Below are 17056 nucleotides of genomic sequence, written 5' to 3' on the forward strand. Positions count from 1 at the left end.
AGGGAGAAGGCTGGCCACCCTGTTCCTGGGATTGTGTGGGGCTGCTGGGGCTGGATTTGGGCCTGTGAGGAGCTACTCTGGGGATTTGGATCTGTGTGTGGCAGCTGGGGGAGAATTGAGTATGTGTGGGGCTGTAGGGGGTGGACTTTGGGGGCTGAGAGCACCTACTTTGGGAGGCCATGAAATGCCCCCCCCAAGTGGGAATAGGCTGAGCCTTGGTGGGGGGTGGGACGAAAGGTAGGAGAAGGGCCCCTGAGGGTTGGAGACATTTGGCATGCAAAATGCCACCCCTGGCAAGACAAGCCTCTGTTATTTCCCAGCTGGAAATAGTGGAGAAAGGGGAGGAAGAGCACCTACTTTGGGAGGCCCCCCAAGTGGGAGCAGGCTGAGCCTTGGTGGGGGTAGGAGGAAAGGTAGGAGAAGGGCCCCTGAGGGTTGGGGGCATTTTGCATGCAAAATGCCACCCCTAGCAAGACAAGCCTCTGTTATTTCCCAGCTGGAAATAGTGCAGAAAGGGCGGGGGGAAGAGCACCTACTTTGGGAGGCCATGAAATGCCCACCCCCAAGTGGGAGCAGGCTGAGCTTTGGTGGGGGATGGGAGGAAAGGTAGGAGAAGGGCCCCTGAGGGTTGGGGGCATTTTGCATGCAAAATGCCCCCCCCTAGAAAGACAAGCCTGCCTCTTCATTTTTCCCCCATAGGAAACATGGAGTTCAGCAGCATCCACAACGTAAGAGATCAGCAGCAGCAAGTAAAAACCTTTCCCTTTTAGGTGAGGATAGGCCCCCTGTTTTGGGGGGCCATAACTTGGCCCCCCCAAAGTCCAATCTTTCTGAAACTTGGGGGGTTGTTAGATGGGAGTTAGAGGAAGGTCCCCACCAATTTTGGCTTGATTCGGTGGGAAAATGCCTCCCCTAGGCGTCCGGGAAGCCTGGGGGAGGCTTTTTCCCATTGGAATGCATTACTAAAACAAGCTGAAATACCGAAACATTTCAGAAATCGCTGTTTCGGATTACCCGAAACGTTTTGGGTTTTCTGAAACATTTCGGAAAAACCCGAAACAACCCGAAACAGGTTGTTTCGGGTTTTTTTCGGGTATCATATACCCAAATTGCACACCCCTACTCATAACTATAACGCCTGCCCAGTATCTTGTAAGGGTTTGACTAAGAGCGGAACCACAAGTGACGCCTGACACAGGTTGGACCCTTGTCAGCTTCCCTCAAGTTTTGATGGGAAATGTAGGCAGCTTGGCGGAATGTTGGACAAGTGACAGTTGAAAAGTCCATTGGATAGCAGTCGGAGAGCCAAGGTGCAAGACCAGGATGCCTACATTTCCCATCAAAAGGGAGCTGACAAGTGTCCAACCTGTGCCTTTTGTCACTTGTGGTTCTGCTCTTAGTGGAGTACTCTAAGGTCTGGAGAGGAGGGGAAGTCGTGTTGTGGCTGTGTGTTCAAAGTGGAGCATTTGTGAAGCAGTGCCAACCTCTGAAAGAACTCACTTTAAAATCTTTAAGTCTGATAACACCAACATCTCTAATACAAGCCAGCAATTTAAGAATCATATCAAGTGTTTTGTGCCTCACACCAGTGAAGTATTCTGTACAAAAATCTCTTCATTATTTCAGTTTCAAACACCTGCCTACCTGCCTTCTTATTTTACCAACTTGTAAATGAACCTGTTCAGTTTGAATCTCCACAAGCCTTGTGCGCCAGTTTCTGTTTAAGGGGAGCACAAACCCTTAATCTTTCCCCTACTTAGACTTGGCTGGGTAACTATACCATGCTACTAAAGGCTTCCCATCCCAATATTCAGCTTCATAGGGTTAGAAAGGAAAAGTTTTACCTCAGGGTAGGAGAAGATCAGCCCAAGCCTGAGATGAGGGTTTGTGACAGCAACATTACAGTAATCTAACCTGGATGTGATCAGAGCATGGACCCCCTGTGACCAGATCACACTTTTTGAGGAAGGGCTATAGCTGGCATATCAGCTGAAGCTGAGAAATGGTGCAGTGTACTTTGGAAATGACTGGATGATAAACTTCAGACAAGACGGAAGTCCTCTTGGTACATGATCAGGTGGTTCCATATCTGACCTATTTCACACCTCCTTCTAACAGGTTTGCCATGTGGATGGGCTATCAGATCAGATTGGCCAAACTGTGTCTCTGGAGCCACATGCGGTTCTTTCACTGTTAAGTCAATAGAGATGCCCATACATGTTGTGATTCCAGGCACCCTCTCTGCCAGACTACTGGCAATCCCTGCCTTTTGAAGCTTCTTGGGCTGAAGATATCACTGAGAGCAAACAGCAAAGGGCATTTAAGAGAACTAAGAACCAGTTGGAGAGGTGCAGATGCCTTGCAGAGGAGGAAAGAGAGAAACACAAACACAGACTGGAGAGAAAAGGCTGATGAGGCACAAAGAAATGAGAGTTCTGTCCTGCAATTGCTCCCTTATGGGAATCCTTGGCCACTTGGTAGGCATCAAGGCCAGGCAGTGGAGCCATTCCTTTCCACCTCTATTCAGATTAATATGCACCTTACGCAGGCCTCTCTCCACTACCCACATTTTACAGTGTATGAGACAACTGGGGGGGGGGGGGAGTGGCCTGCATAACTTCTAGGGCTCCTGCAGAGCAATGTTATGGACGTTCACTTGGGAATAAATTTAATCAAGCCCAGGGATAATTACTTCCAAGTAAGCATTTATTGGATATGTTGATCAGTCAAAAAAACCCCACCCCCTATTTGTATTCATTAACAGGTTTGTAGCATTGCTGTAGAAGTCATTTAAAATGTGAATGTTCTCCTGGAAAAAAAACTGCTAACAAATACATGTGGCAGTGTTTCAAAAAGGGCGTGTGAAAATTTGGGGTAGGCAGTGTTTGGTGCCTAAGGACCCAGCTGTGTACCCTTTCCAATCTGATGCAAGAGCACATACTGTGGCATTTACTGCTATATCTTCTTTCTTCTATTCATGAAAGGCTCCCGTGAAAGCCTGACATCATCAAGCTACAAAAATACTAAAGTACGAAAACAAAAAATGAAGTTTTAACCCAGAATGGAAACAAGATTTTGCATTCAGAATTAAGGAGGAACGCCCCCCTCCCTTTATTTGTGCCTTATTTACAGTGCACCACCCAGACATATGAATTTTTGAAAGTTGATGTATGAGAGTTGGCCAGTCAGAAACACTGACCATTCCTTTATTAGATCCAATCCTATTTCTGGACTTGCAAATAACATCTATGGCAGGAGCACCTCTCATCCACTTCAGCTGACATGCCAATTGCATCTCCACCTGGAGAGAGAACCTTGTCACAGAAATTCACACCTTGGTAACCTACATATATGTGTGTGGTGTGTGTGTGTGCATGTGTGTGTTTTCATTTCAATACATAACATTTATTGTTGTTTTCAATGCTCTAAACTGCTTTGGATCTCGTTGGATGGGAGGTGGTATAAATAAATAAACATTCAAGCTAACAGGCACGCTATATACAGGGTTGGCCTTGAAAACCTCTGGAAACCTTCAGTTGCTCATAATATGAGCAGCAGGTTGCTAATCTGGGTGTGTTTGAGGGAGCTTACTACTCTGCTTCTTAAGGTTACTGGCTCTCTGTTTCTAGGCTGAATTCAACTGCTGATGTTAACCCATAGGACGTAAATGTCTCAAGGCCAAGACCTCTGAAGGACTGCCACTTCCCCCACGAACCTGCCTATCTGCAGACTTTGTCATCTAAGGTCCTGTACCAGATGCAGCCCTCCTAAAATTAAATAGGAAGTTTACCACAAACTGGGCCATCGCTTTAGTGGTGACCCAAAATTGTGGAGTCTCCCCTCCTTGAGACAACGCTATTACTGAGAGCCAACAAACTGAGAGCCAGTTTGGTATAGTGGTTAAGAACAGCAGGACTCTAATCTGGAGAAGCGGGTTTGATTCCCCACGCTTCCGCTTGAAGCAAGCTGGGTGACCTCGGGTCAATCACAGCTCTCTCAGAATTCTCTCAGCCCCACCTACCTCACAGGGTGATTGTTGTGAGGATGATAATAACACACTTTGTAAAACCACTCTGAGTGGGCATTAAGTTGTCCTGAAGCGTGGTATATAAACTGAATGTCGTTGTTGTGATGATGATGATGTTTATGTTTTAGGGGTCAATTTAAAATAGTCATGTTTTGCCAAGACCCCCAGTAACAAATAATGCATACTATTTTATCCATTTTCTCCTTGCTGCTCAGCATCAGTACTTTATCTGCTTATGATTCAGGCTACTTTGCTGTCTGGCGAAGCTATCCTCCTGTCTACCCCCCTACCACCAACAGCCCTCCAGCAGCAGGCACTGTCCTCAGGCCCTGCAGCACCGCCTCTAGTAGTACCTCAACTGCAGGAGCCTCTACAGAGTCCTGGGCCACCTTAGGGTTGCCAGGCTCCCTCAACTTCCCAGCGGGGGATTGAGGCCCGGCACTTACCTGCGTGGTTGGGGAGGTGCGCGCATGCAAAGCGCAAGCGTGCCCGCTCCCACAAGCGTGATGATACCACTTCTGGGAAGTGACATCATCACACAGCCCCTGGGAGCACACCCACGCTCCACAGGGGCCCATACTGGGGATGCTGCAGAGCACAGAAGAGCTCCTGCACTCCACAGTGGCCCAAAACGCGCTTGTTTTGGCCCAGATCGGCTTTGTTTAGGGCCCATTTTGGTGCGGATCAGGCCAATTTTGAGCCGCTCCATGCTTTGCAGTGGCCCAAAAGGGACCGGATCCAGGCAAAAATGGGCCTGTTTTGGGCCGCTGCAGAGCGCAGGAGTGCTGCCACGCTCCACAGCAGTTCAAAACGGGCCTGATCCGCGCCAAAATGGGTCTGAAATTAGCCCAGTTTGGGCCGAAACAGGCTCACTTGGGGCCGCTGTGGAGGGCAGGAGCATTCCTGTGCTCTGCAGCGGCCCCAATCCAGGCCTAATATGGGCAAAACGGGCCTAATCCAGGCAGCTGCAGCGCACAGGAGCACGCAGCGCCACAGGGGAGCCTGCAGCAACCCAACTGACTCACCCTTCTCCTGCGGTTGCCCAGACAGCTCAACCTCAGCCAGGCCCACAGGAGACTGCTGGCAGCATGAGCCAGGCAGGCACAGGCCCCAAGCTACCAAGGGAATCACTGGAGAGACTCCAGAAGCAGCAGGGGCAAGCCAAGCAGAGAACAGAGCAAATGACCAGCCCTGGGCTGGGATGGAGTGGGTAGGACCAGGAGACTGCAGTCTACTCAGCCTTCCTATCAGATAGGCGGGGAGAAGGGCCGCTCAGGGAGGCTGGGTGAGGACTGGGAGAAGATCCAGGGAGGCAGAGCAAGGGAGATCCTTTAAAGTCAGGCTGAGGAGGAATTGCAGGGAGAGGTAGCAGGAGTGTGCTGTCACTCCCAGGGTAGGAGAAGGAACAAGGTGGTGCAACCCACTTCCCTGCCCTTCTGAGGCCAGAGGACACCTGCCTAGAGAGCTGTCAGGGTGGCAGACTCTCAGGTGGGAGCACTGGTGAGGGAAGAGCCTCACATTTGTTGTTAAATTTTTCTTTACTTTAGCATTTTCTTTTAATGTTTTCTTTCTATGGTTTTAAAACCAGTTGGAAGACACGCTGAACACCATTCAGCGGAACAATGGATTACACTTTTTTAAAGAATATATATAAATTGATTAATGTAGAAAACAAACAGCTTTGATCCATGGAAATCAGCCATATTATTTTGGGGATATCAGAATCAGAGACTTATTTTCCCCATCATTTTAACTAGACTTTGTCTAGCTGTGTATTTATTTCTAGTAGCCACTGAGAATCAGCAAGAATGACTTTCATTATACATGTGGAAATGTTCAGCAGGATCCAACTCACTGTGTGTGGACTCCTGAGAACTGTGATAAAATTCAAGTTAATTGCTTGATGCACAAATTTTATTTGCTAGCAATACAATGATCATTGAATTGCCAGGACATTAATGTACATAAAGATCCAATTATCAAAAAGGCAGTCGTATAAAATTAACAGCATCAGGAAATTCAAATAGGGAGCATTAATTAAACCACATAATAACACCCAACCATAATGAAAGTCTCTTGGTATCTCCCCTAAAGAGTGGAGAATTATTCAATAGAAATATTTTTTATTATGAAAGGGCAGTAGAAATTAATTCTTATTGCATAGCAGCCATTTATATCAATTACTACTGAAGCAACGGCTCCCAGACTCACCTGGGGGACTGGATTGCGGGCGTTGCAGGGGAGGCGAGTGGGGAGATGGCATGGTGGCCACCATGTTGTGGAGGGGCGGGGAAAGACCAGGGGCCAGGGGTCACGCACAGGTTCATCCGGTGCAGCCCCAGGCCTGGGAAGCTGGCCGCCACCCTTCAGCACTTGGCCCATGGCGGCATCCTGCCCAGCCCTCCCTTTTGTCACAAGTTTGAAGTGAGTACGCTGCGTATTGGGCATTGGGCACCAATCCATTTGGGGGAAAACAGGGCCCTCAGGCTCAGTTTCCCTATTATGGGGATCCCCATAAGGGGTCTGGGGAGTGAGGAATGGCCGGTGCATGTCCAGTCGGGGGCTGTCAGTCCACCTCACTCCCAGGTGGCAGGGGATGGTTCACAGAGGGGTGTACACCCACGTGGCATCCCACTGACTGTCGTCCCATGGTTCCCCCCCTCAGCACGGGTCTGAGGGGCGCATGTGGGTCATCGGCTTGGCAGAGGGGTCAACCGATGCTCGGATCTGTGCCCTATGCGCGCCTTTGCTCCCTGAGCTGTAATCTCAATAAAGTTGTGGCCTCTTTACCTCCAGCACGGTGTCTGTGTGTTTTGTCGCTGTGCCTCCTCTCCACTCTCCTTCCCCACTCAACACTCGCCTGCAACTAGTTTGTTCAGCAATCATAATCCTGAAATATGTCTGGAATTATTTTAATGAATAAAAATACCATTCAGCCCCCAAACTAAAGATGAGAGCAGTATTGTCTATTCCATCCATGCATCTACTTCCCTCTTCCAATTATTCCCTACTTGCACCCCACATTTATTTAAAACACTTGCTTTCTTGCAAAATATAGTATTCCCAGTTGTTGCCATGCAGAAACTGATGGAAAAGTAACAATTATCTAGAACAAGATGCTTTGAAGTTGATGCCTATAATATTAGATCACTGTAATAACATTTCTTATTTCTTGGGTAATGTACACCTAGATTTTTCTTTTATTGTTCCAGAGATTATTACCCATTTTAAGAGAAATCAAAATATACTTAATACTACTGATTCACTAATAGACATCAACATGGGTTAACCCCATATAATGAAAGCTTCATAGTGACCATAACTGCTTTCCACCTTAGTTGTTAGTAGCAGACTTGCACGAAATGTTCTCCTGTTTTGATTTTAAAGCTCAAAATAGTGCTTTGGGGAGGTGAACAGAAATATTCCCCTAAGGCTTCAATTGTGGTAATATTCACCTTTGTAGAGGAGAAATTGTTCCTCCTGTTAGCAGCTGCTTTAGCACCACTTTAGTGCTTCTTTCTTCCTAGAAGGGAGATCCTAGCCACCTGAGGATCATCCAGTGAACCGACAACCACAACTAGCCACTTATATTTGGAGGCAGCACATGTAACTGAGGGCAAATGAAGCTAGTTGAGAAAGAGGACCTTCTGCATCAGTCACACAGGTGATGCTAGCCAAATTGCATGATCATCAAATGCCATGGGATGATGTCACAGTGCAATTTTGTAGGCGAGATTTGGCTTTGTGATAAAATCACTATACGATATCAAGGCTGGGGGCAAGGGGTGGGTGGGAATGTCAGTTCATCTATGTTGCCTTGTCTTGCTAATACTTTTGCAGCTATTGTTGAAAGGGGAGGGTCCAAACACTGTGATCCTAAGCAGAGCTACATTCCAAGCACATCAACTTCAATTAACTTAGAGCAGAACCACAAGTGACAAAAGGCACAGGTTGGACACTTGTCAGCTTCCCTCAAGTTTTGATGGGAAATGTAGGCAGCTTGGCGGAATGTTGGACAAGTGACAGTTGAAAAGTCCATTGGACTGCAATCAGAGAGCCAAGCTGCGAGACCAAGATGCCTACATTTCCCATCAAAACTTGAGGGAAGCTGACAAGTGTCCAATCTGTGCCTTTTGTCACTTGTGGTTCTGCTCTTAGAAAGGTATAACTCTGCTTAGAATGTGGCCCTGTAAGTGCATTGAGTAGTTTGGGCTCATCCCTAAATATTAGACCTTTAACATTTAGTTCTGTTGAACAGTAGTGGTGGCAAGTAATATTTTTTTCTTATTGAATAAATGAATTATTGTAAACAAATGTTTATTCTAAGGATGTGTGTGTGTATAAAGTGCTGTCAAGTCACAACTGACTTATAGCAAGCCCTGCTGGGGCTTTCAAGGCACATGAGAAGCAGACGTGGTTTGCCATTGCCTTCCTCAGCAGTCTCCCTTGGTGGTCTCCCATCCAAGTAATGCCTCTTCTTAGCTTCTGAAATCTGATGAGATCGGGCTATACTATGCTGCCTTCCCCATTTTAAGGACACTTTCAACAAAAATATATTCAAAAGATATTTTGGCCTTTTATTTATAAACTAGTTATCGAGTAAAATACACCTCAATCATCCTTTGTAATTAGAGATAGAGGGGAAAAAAATAAAATTCCTACAGTGGTGTGGTATTTTGCATGAAGATGCTTCAAAGTATATAAAAAGGTCATCTTCCTAGAAAACAATTTTCAGTATGAGAATCTAGTTTCTCTTGCCCAATTCTAAGTTTAGTACAATATAATGTAAGCCTGACATACACAGTTACAAACAAGCTAATTCATATACACACATGGTAAACATACACACTTCTATATATTGTTGAAGGCTTTCATGGTCGGAGAACGATGGTTGTTGTGGATACACACTTCTAACTAAAATCCTCAAAAGCAAAAATGACCCAAAGGAATATTATAGTCTTACAGTACAATATTAAGTGTGTGTTTATACAACAGCTCATCAAGATGAACTTCCTACTAAGGGGGGGGGTGAAATCTGACTTGCATCATTTGTTGTTTTAAATATGAATTTGATTGGTTGTTGTGGGTTTTCCGGGCTGTATTGCCGTGGTCTTGGCATTGTAGTTCCTGATGTTTCGCCAGCAGCTGTGGCTGGCATCTTCAGAGGTGTAGCACCAAAAGACAGAGATCTCTCACTGTGACACTGAGAGATCTCTGTCTTTTGGTGCTACACCTCTGAAGATGCCAGCCACAGCTGCTGGCGAAACGTCAGGAACTACAATGCCAAGACCACGGCAATACAGCCCAGAAAACCCACAACAACCATCGTTCTCCGGCCGTGAAAGCCTTCGACAATACATTAATTTGATTCTTTAATATTAGAATATTCTTTAATATTAGAATTAGAAAATTAAGTCATTTCAATGGGAAACATTTACAAATCTAAATGTGGCATAACCTCTGCCCCATCACTCTACTGGGATGAGATTGTCAGGGAATGACCCTCACTCCCTTCCAAATTCACACAGACCACAGCAAGCATTCCTATAGGTTAAGAAGGCAAAATCTGACACGTGTTTTCCCCAGGATCCTCAAGTAAACTGGCTTCAACCTGCATAATGCAAGGAAATAAGGAGGGAAGGCAGGGATTCTCTCACCTGCATACTCTGTTTTTGCTCAAAACGTTCCACCATCCTGCTTTACGTATGAACAGGCAGTACGTTGCATTCTGTGTCCTCCCATAGATGCACTGTTTTAAAATTCAGTACTGCACACAGGTGCCTGAGTGATGGAAGGTCCTGAATCAGCAGTTCCCTCATGCACAGAGGTGACCTGAACTTCTGTTATCACTGATCTCTCACGCACCTCTTAAATGCCTGCACTCTTTATTATTGTGGTGGGAGCCTCAAGTCTCTGCTTCTACACGCAAACACCCACACCCACAAACCCTGCAGGTCAGACAGGTTTAGAGTCACCCAACCTCAAAGTGGTGCCTGGAGCTCTCCCAGAATTAACACTGATTTCCACACTTTCCTCTGGAGGAAACAGCAGCTTTATAGGACAGGCTGTATGACATCATATCCCTGCTGAGCTGCCCTCTATAAATACCGCCCCCAAATCACCAGGAATTCCCCAAGCTGGAGTTGGTAACCTTGGACAGGTTGCTTTTTTCCAAGAGACCAACATGAGGCAAATTAATATTGGACAGGACAGAGCCAGCATGCCCCGTCCCCCTCCCACCCTATATACACTGGCAGTGTACACCAATATGTAATGTGCACTACACAGGGCCAGAGCTGTACACAGCAAAAAAGAACCCTGGTGATATACAGGCCACATTTTTAGTGGGTACAGATGAAGAATGAAGACAAAGAAAAGTTCCCTAAATACGCAAGAGAGAGACAAAAAGTATAAACTAAGTAAGGATTGATAGTAGAAAAGATCATGAATCCATCAAGTTGAATGTGAAAAAAGCAAGTAGACGCATAAAGACTTCAAAAGTGTGACAGATGTTTTAAAGGAAGAAAAAAGTAAACATATGTAAATTATTATTGTAATACATCCGCAGCATTGCTGTTTGGAAAGTTTATAGTTTTAATTTGTAGAAAGTTTAATGTTAAATTCTAATTTGTTTTCCAAAAAGCAAGAAAAAGACCAAGTACCAATAAGATTTTGAGAAGTTATATTTTTAAAATCCACATCATATTAAAAAGTGTGATAAAATAGCTAATAAAATGAACAGGAACAAATTATAAAAACATTTTACCAAGCAGTATGCTTATCTTGAACAGAAATCCTATTTCCTGTAACCTGGAAGTGAGTTAGCATAGCGTTCTAAAATAGAAAAGAGTCCAGTCGCACCTTTAAGACTAACCAACTTTACTGTAGCATAAGCTTTCGAGAATCACAGTTCTCTTCGTCAGATGCATCTGATGTAAAGTTGGTTAGTCTTAAAGGTGCTACTGGACTCTTTTCTATTTTACTACTACAGACTAACACGGCTAACTCCTCTGGATCCATAGTGTTCTAGAGATTCAGCTTTTGTTACAAACTCATTAGATCAGCATTTCCCAACCCAAAAGTGGGTTGTGAAGTCTGTAAACAAGAGTTCGAGGCCTCTGTAGTTTTATCAATTTGTGTATGCTTTATTTTTTAAAGAGGGTCACTGAACTAAGCAAATTTGAACTTGTGGGTAACCTTACCAAAAAGGTTGGAAACCACTGTACTAACAGTGCAATCCTAAACAGAGTTACACCAGTCTAAACCCATTGAAGTAAATGAGCTTAGACTGGAGTAACTCTCCGTAGGATTGCGCTGTAAATGATACAGTGCATTTACAGGATAGCACTGTAAATGATACAGTAAAGGAAACCACATTCATCCAGCCCCTTGCCTTCGATATGGGAATAACAACACTAGTCCATGTTCTAGTGTGGCTGTAAGGATTACAATCAAAATACTAAGGGTTATTTTATTATTTATTATAATTCTTAGAAGTAATTGCTTTGTGCTTCTCATATAGTTTGTATGCACACTTGCTCTAACATAAGCCTACTGAAATTAATGAATTGAAACTGGAGTGACTCTACACAAGATAGCTCCCTAAAGGTACCTAAGGTTGCCTGGTTAGGGTTATGAGGTATGTAGGTTTAAATAGGCCAACAAATGTTAGTTTCAGTTTCCTCCTCAAAGCTTGTAGAGAAAGGGTATCAATTGTCTAAGGTTTGGTGTTGAAGCTGTGGCCTCTCAGTGTGTGCTGGAGGTATCTATTAGTAAACTGTTCCATCTGAGAGCCAAACTACAAGTGATGCCTGACACAGGTTGGACCCTTGTCAGCTTCCCTCAAGTTTTGATGGGAAATGTAGGCAGCTTGGTGGAATGTTGGACAAGTGACAGTTGAAAAGTCCATTGGACAGCAGTTGGAGAGCCAAGCTGCAAGATCGGGATGCCTACATTTCCCATCAAAACTTGAGGGAAGCTGACAATTGTCCAACCTGTGTCAGGCGTCATTTGTAGTTTGGCCCTCAGATGGAAGCAATAAAGAGAGCAGTTGAAGTTTCCAGGAGTGTGCTGTATGCTGGCTACAAAGCAAACTGAGTGGTGCCCAAGCTCAGAAGGCAAGCAAACACCATGCTTCAGAGACAGCCACATGTCTGCACTAAACAGACACTGTAGAACATAAATACTGTATGTGAATTATTTTACATTTCTTTTGATTGACTGAAAGAAAGTCAGTTCGGGAAGAGTACTCTTCCTGGCTGAAAGGACTTCACAGCATCCTGGAAAACCTGACGTTGAGATGACTTATTGGTTAGTTACTTTCTAGTTAAATCCTTGGGTTAGCCATCAGATCAAATACTGGACTCTTGTCAGGAGAAAGAGGAAAAATATTTTTTAAATTCCCGCAGGATGATCAGAGAGAATGAAATGCTGTGTGCCTTTCAATATAAATCAGAGAACCCTTGCAGAACCTTGGCTGAGGATACACTCTATGAATTACTTGCGTTCCAGCAATTAAGATAATTCATCCCTCTCAAATGATGATTCAGCCACTGTATTAGGAAAAGATACTCTCTTTCAGAAGAGGGTCCTGAACCAGGTGGGCATTGTATTTTAACTTAACTGAGGATTTGCCATTTTTACTTCATTGCCTTGCACTGCATTCCTTATCATTCTAATAGAGCTTACCTAAGCAACCACCAGATGAATTAAAAGCTACCCCTACAAACCTGAAACACGAATGATCTGTTGTATTTGAAGGACCCATTCCTATAATTTAATGAGGTTGAAAAAGGCCAGCAGGTTAAGGCCATGCCTGGAAAATATATACTGAATTGTTTTAGCTCATGTTCTTTTCTGGTATGTAAGGTTCATATTTGATTTCATCCCTTGATTCATATTGTCTAAAAGCTCATGAGTTGTATAGACACACCTGTTAATAAATGGATTTCATCCATTTTAACTTCTAATTAAGACATTTGTACTTATTAAGGGTGCACCAAAAAAACCCCAAACAAACCTGGATTTGGCTCATTTTGTTCATCCCTACCTGTTCATATTCAGCTCAGATTTGTTTCTATTGGTTTCAATAGGAAGCACTTCCTATTGTACCTGAAAATGTTTTGTTTCCAACCTCATGACAATGAAATTCTCATGGATTGTACATCTGAACTCTGGGAGCCTACCTGCCAAATTCCAAGGAAATAGCACAAAGTGTTCCCATTGACGAGCAAGGTTTGCGAGTCAGCTTTTGAGAGTCAAACTCCCTTTGTCAGTTACAAGTAAGATAATAGAGAATTTAGAACTTACGCATATCCAGCAACAATTGCTGCATACTAAAACGCACTATTGGCAGAAGACCCCGAAATCTTTATGAATACCTTCTTGGAGGGTTAAGCAAAGAAGAATTGATAGACATATACATCAGACAAGAGATTCTCAAGGTAATTTGGCTACCACCTCAAAGGACATTTTGGATATCTTTGTAAAGTATTATAAAAGAGCTGTATAGTTCTACCTTCCCAGACTCTGTGACGATAGATGGCCTTTTGTACTCCGATCTGGACATCAAGAAACTTTCCGATTCTCATGCACTCTATTTAGAACAGGACATCATGGCACAGGAATTACAGGATGTAATTCATTCTTTGAAATACAATTAATCACCCAAAGTAGATGGTTTTTTGAGTGAGTTCTACGGAACCTTTAGTTCTACCCTGATGACCCCATTATTGCATCTTTTGAACCATGTTCTATCTACAGGCGATATGCCACCCTCATAGAGCCACTCTTCACTTGTTATGATACCTAAGGAGGGAAAGGATCCTACTCTATCAGCCTCCTATTGCCCCATAGCCCTACTCAATTCAGATGCAAAGATCTTTTCTGCAGTTCTTGCTAACAGGCTGGAGAGAATAGTAGAAAACTATATAGCCTTGGACCAAACAGGCTTTATCCCTAATCGGTCCACAGAAGGCAATATTAAGACAAACATTGGACATCACAAACTTTTGTAAAATCCATAAACAGCCGGCCCTTCTCCTGTCTTTAGACATGGAGAAGGCCTTTGATTCAGTGGAACCGCGATATTTACACAGACTATCACACTGCATGGGCTTTGGGGACAGATTCAAGAGAGTAGTTTCTTCTATTCACAACAATCCAGTTGCACAAATCCGGCTTAATGGCTTGTCATCTCATCAATTTGAGAGGGACATGGCAAGGCAATCCACTATCCCCTCTTTTGTTTGACCTGGCGATGGAACCTTTTGCAAAAATGGTACGAAGTAATGCAATTATAAAAGGGGTAAAGATAGGAGAGGTAGAAAATAAGTTTGCCCTTCATGCCACTGTTGTTCTTTTTTTCACAGACATGGACCACTCTCTCTCCCTGAAATCCAAAACATACTTGAGATCTTTAGCTAGATATCGGGTCTTAAGGTTAGCCAGTCAAAGTCTGAGATATACCCAGTCAACATTTCACATTCATGTAGGCTGAAATTTGAATCAATTTTATGATATAGGTGGATAACATCTTATTGGCGATATCTTAGAGTCCATATTCCCCTGGATCTTACAAAACTATATAACGTGAATTTTGGACCACTCCAACAGTCTCCGACTACTCAACTTTTAACATGGATAGAGAACACGTTCTCATGGCTGGACAGAATTCAGATCTTGTGAAGTTTTCTGCAGAGCAGGTGGCAACGCCCGCTGCCTGCCTCAACCCAGCTGGGATTAGGTGCGGAGCAGGTGGAATTTCCCCTCCTAACTTAACATAGCTGTTATTGGGAACTGATCACTTGGTGATGCCCATCCCCCCTTCACCCAGCTGGGATCAGAAGCAGAGCCAGTGGCTTTGCCCACCCACTGCCTTAACCCAGCAGGTATTAGGCATGGAACAGGTGGCAATGCCCACCCCCCACCTTAACCCAGCTGGGATCAGGAGCAGATCAGATGGCAATGCCCGCCCTCCTTCACCTGACTGGGATCAGAAGTGGAGCAGGTGACAATGCCCCCTGCCCCTGCCCCAGCTGGTATTAGGAGAGAAGCAGGTTGCAATGCCCATCTCAGGCAGCAATGCCTGCCCCCCTTCACCCAGCTGTAGTCAGCTGCAGAACAGGAGGCAATGCCCCCCTTTACCCAGCATGTATCATGCATGGAGCAGGTAGCAAAGCCCACCACCCCTTCACATGGCCAAGATAAGGCAGATCAGGTGTGGAACAGATGACAATGCTCACCCCCCTCCTTCACCAGCTGGAATCAGTGATGGAGGAGGAGCGAATGCTTGCCTGTCCACCCTCCCCTTTCTAGAGCCCGTTGTATTTTTTCCCCCACAACAAGCTTTGTTGCTAGTATAAAAATAATGCTGCGGATCACTTCGAGTCAATCACGCTCTTTTCAAAAGGCTTGGAAGCTTGACTGTGACAGCAGGGTGGAAGAAAAGCATTGGGGTGATATTTGGAAAACCTCAAATAATTGTTCCAAAGTACACTCTGTTAGAATGCAGTGTTTTAAGCTGTAGGTGGTATCTTACTCCAAAACGTATCTCCCATATCTTTAAGTCCAGCTCAGCCCTTTGTTGGAAAGGATGCAACACCCTTGGTTCTTTTATAAATTGTTGGTGGGAATGTCCAGTGATTGAATCTTTCTGGCGTCAGATTCATTCCCTGATTTTACAAATCACAGGAATTGATCTACCTTTTCTCCCAGAATCATTCCTATTGACATATTGGCCAAACTTACAACTGCAGAAAGATAAAACGGAGACCATTAGCATCCTCATTGCAACTGCTCAGTTAACGGTAGCTGCACTTTGAAAAAACTCTAAAGCCCCTGGCATGGAACAGTGGTATAAAAAAGTTTGGGATCATTTCGTGATGGCTAAGTTAACGGACAGCATGACACAACTTAACAATGCTGACCACAGCACTAAATTTCATGCCACCTGGTACCCAATTTTGCAACATCTCTCAGAAAACGATATAATCCCTTCTAGAACTATCTACAAAAATTTCATACATTTTTGAAAACCCTGGCTGTTTAAAATTATAATACATTTTAAATAATTTTTGATTGCTGTGTTTTACTGTATTTTAATGTTATGTTTAAATTAAAAAAAAAAAACCCAAGATCCCTGAGCAAGGAATGAATCTTGCTACTGATGTTAATTTTCTGCATGCCCTACACCCAAGCATGTCTTCCCTGCTCTAATAAATCTGGTTACATTTTTCATTGTACCTCTGCATCCTGACTCCTTTCTTTACAACCCATTTTCTGGCTGGAATAGAAGGGCTTAAGGATCTTCATTCCTACTTGTATCTAATGGAGATTCAACTATTGAAAGCTTATACCCTGGAAATCTTGTTGATTTTTAAGGTGCTACTGGAATCAAATCTTGCTCTTCTACTACAGATCAATACTGCTATCAAACTGAGCCTATTTTACATGTTATCGGGGGAGGGGGGCGCGGAACCTGGATGTAACTTTCAGGCTTCCCATTCCATTTGAATGAAATTTTTAGGGATTACACCACAAACATGGGATCTTCCAGAACAAATTTCAGGAAGATTGCAAAAAAACACAAACAAACTCTTTTTGAAGGCCATTAATATTTTCACTTACTAAATAAGTGAAGTTAGGTATCTGGCAACTACAGTTAGCAACTAACATGGCAGAGTAGAGATTTTCAGAAATTCTAAAGTACTATAGACCACTGAATCTACCGAAATTATGTTTCTGGGGTCAGTAGAAGGAAATGGTAGAGATTGTTAATATACAGCCATACCAGTGGGCAGCCTTAGCTGCTCAAGAAGGTGGCTGGGCATTGCCTCCCTGGAAGGAGGGAGAGCAGTGCACTTTCCCGGGCATCCATGTCTTAGCAGGGGGCAGAGCCAGCAGCCTCTTCAGGCGGCTCCACCTGCCTAGCTTCAGTTGCCTCCAACGCTCAGAAGAAGAGGACGTGCATGTCCGTTCTCCCAAGCAGCGAGGCGGTGGTGGCAGAGTCTCTGCGGCAGCAGTGGCGTC

This window comes from Eublepharis macularius, chromosome 7 (genome assembly GCF_028583425.1).
Source record: "Eublepharis macularius isolate TG4126 chromosome 7, MPM_Emac_v1.0, whole genome shotgun sequence".
NCBI lineage: Eukaryota > Metazoa > Chordata > Lepidosauria > Squamata > Eublepharidae > Eublepharis > Eublepharis macularius.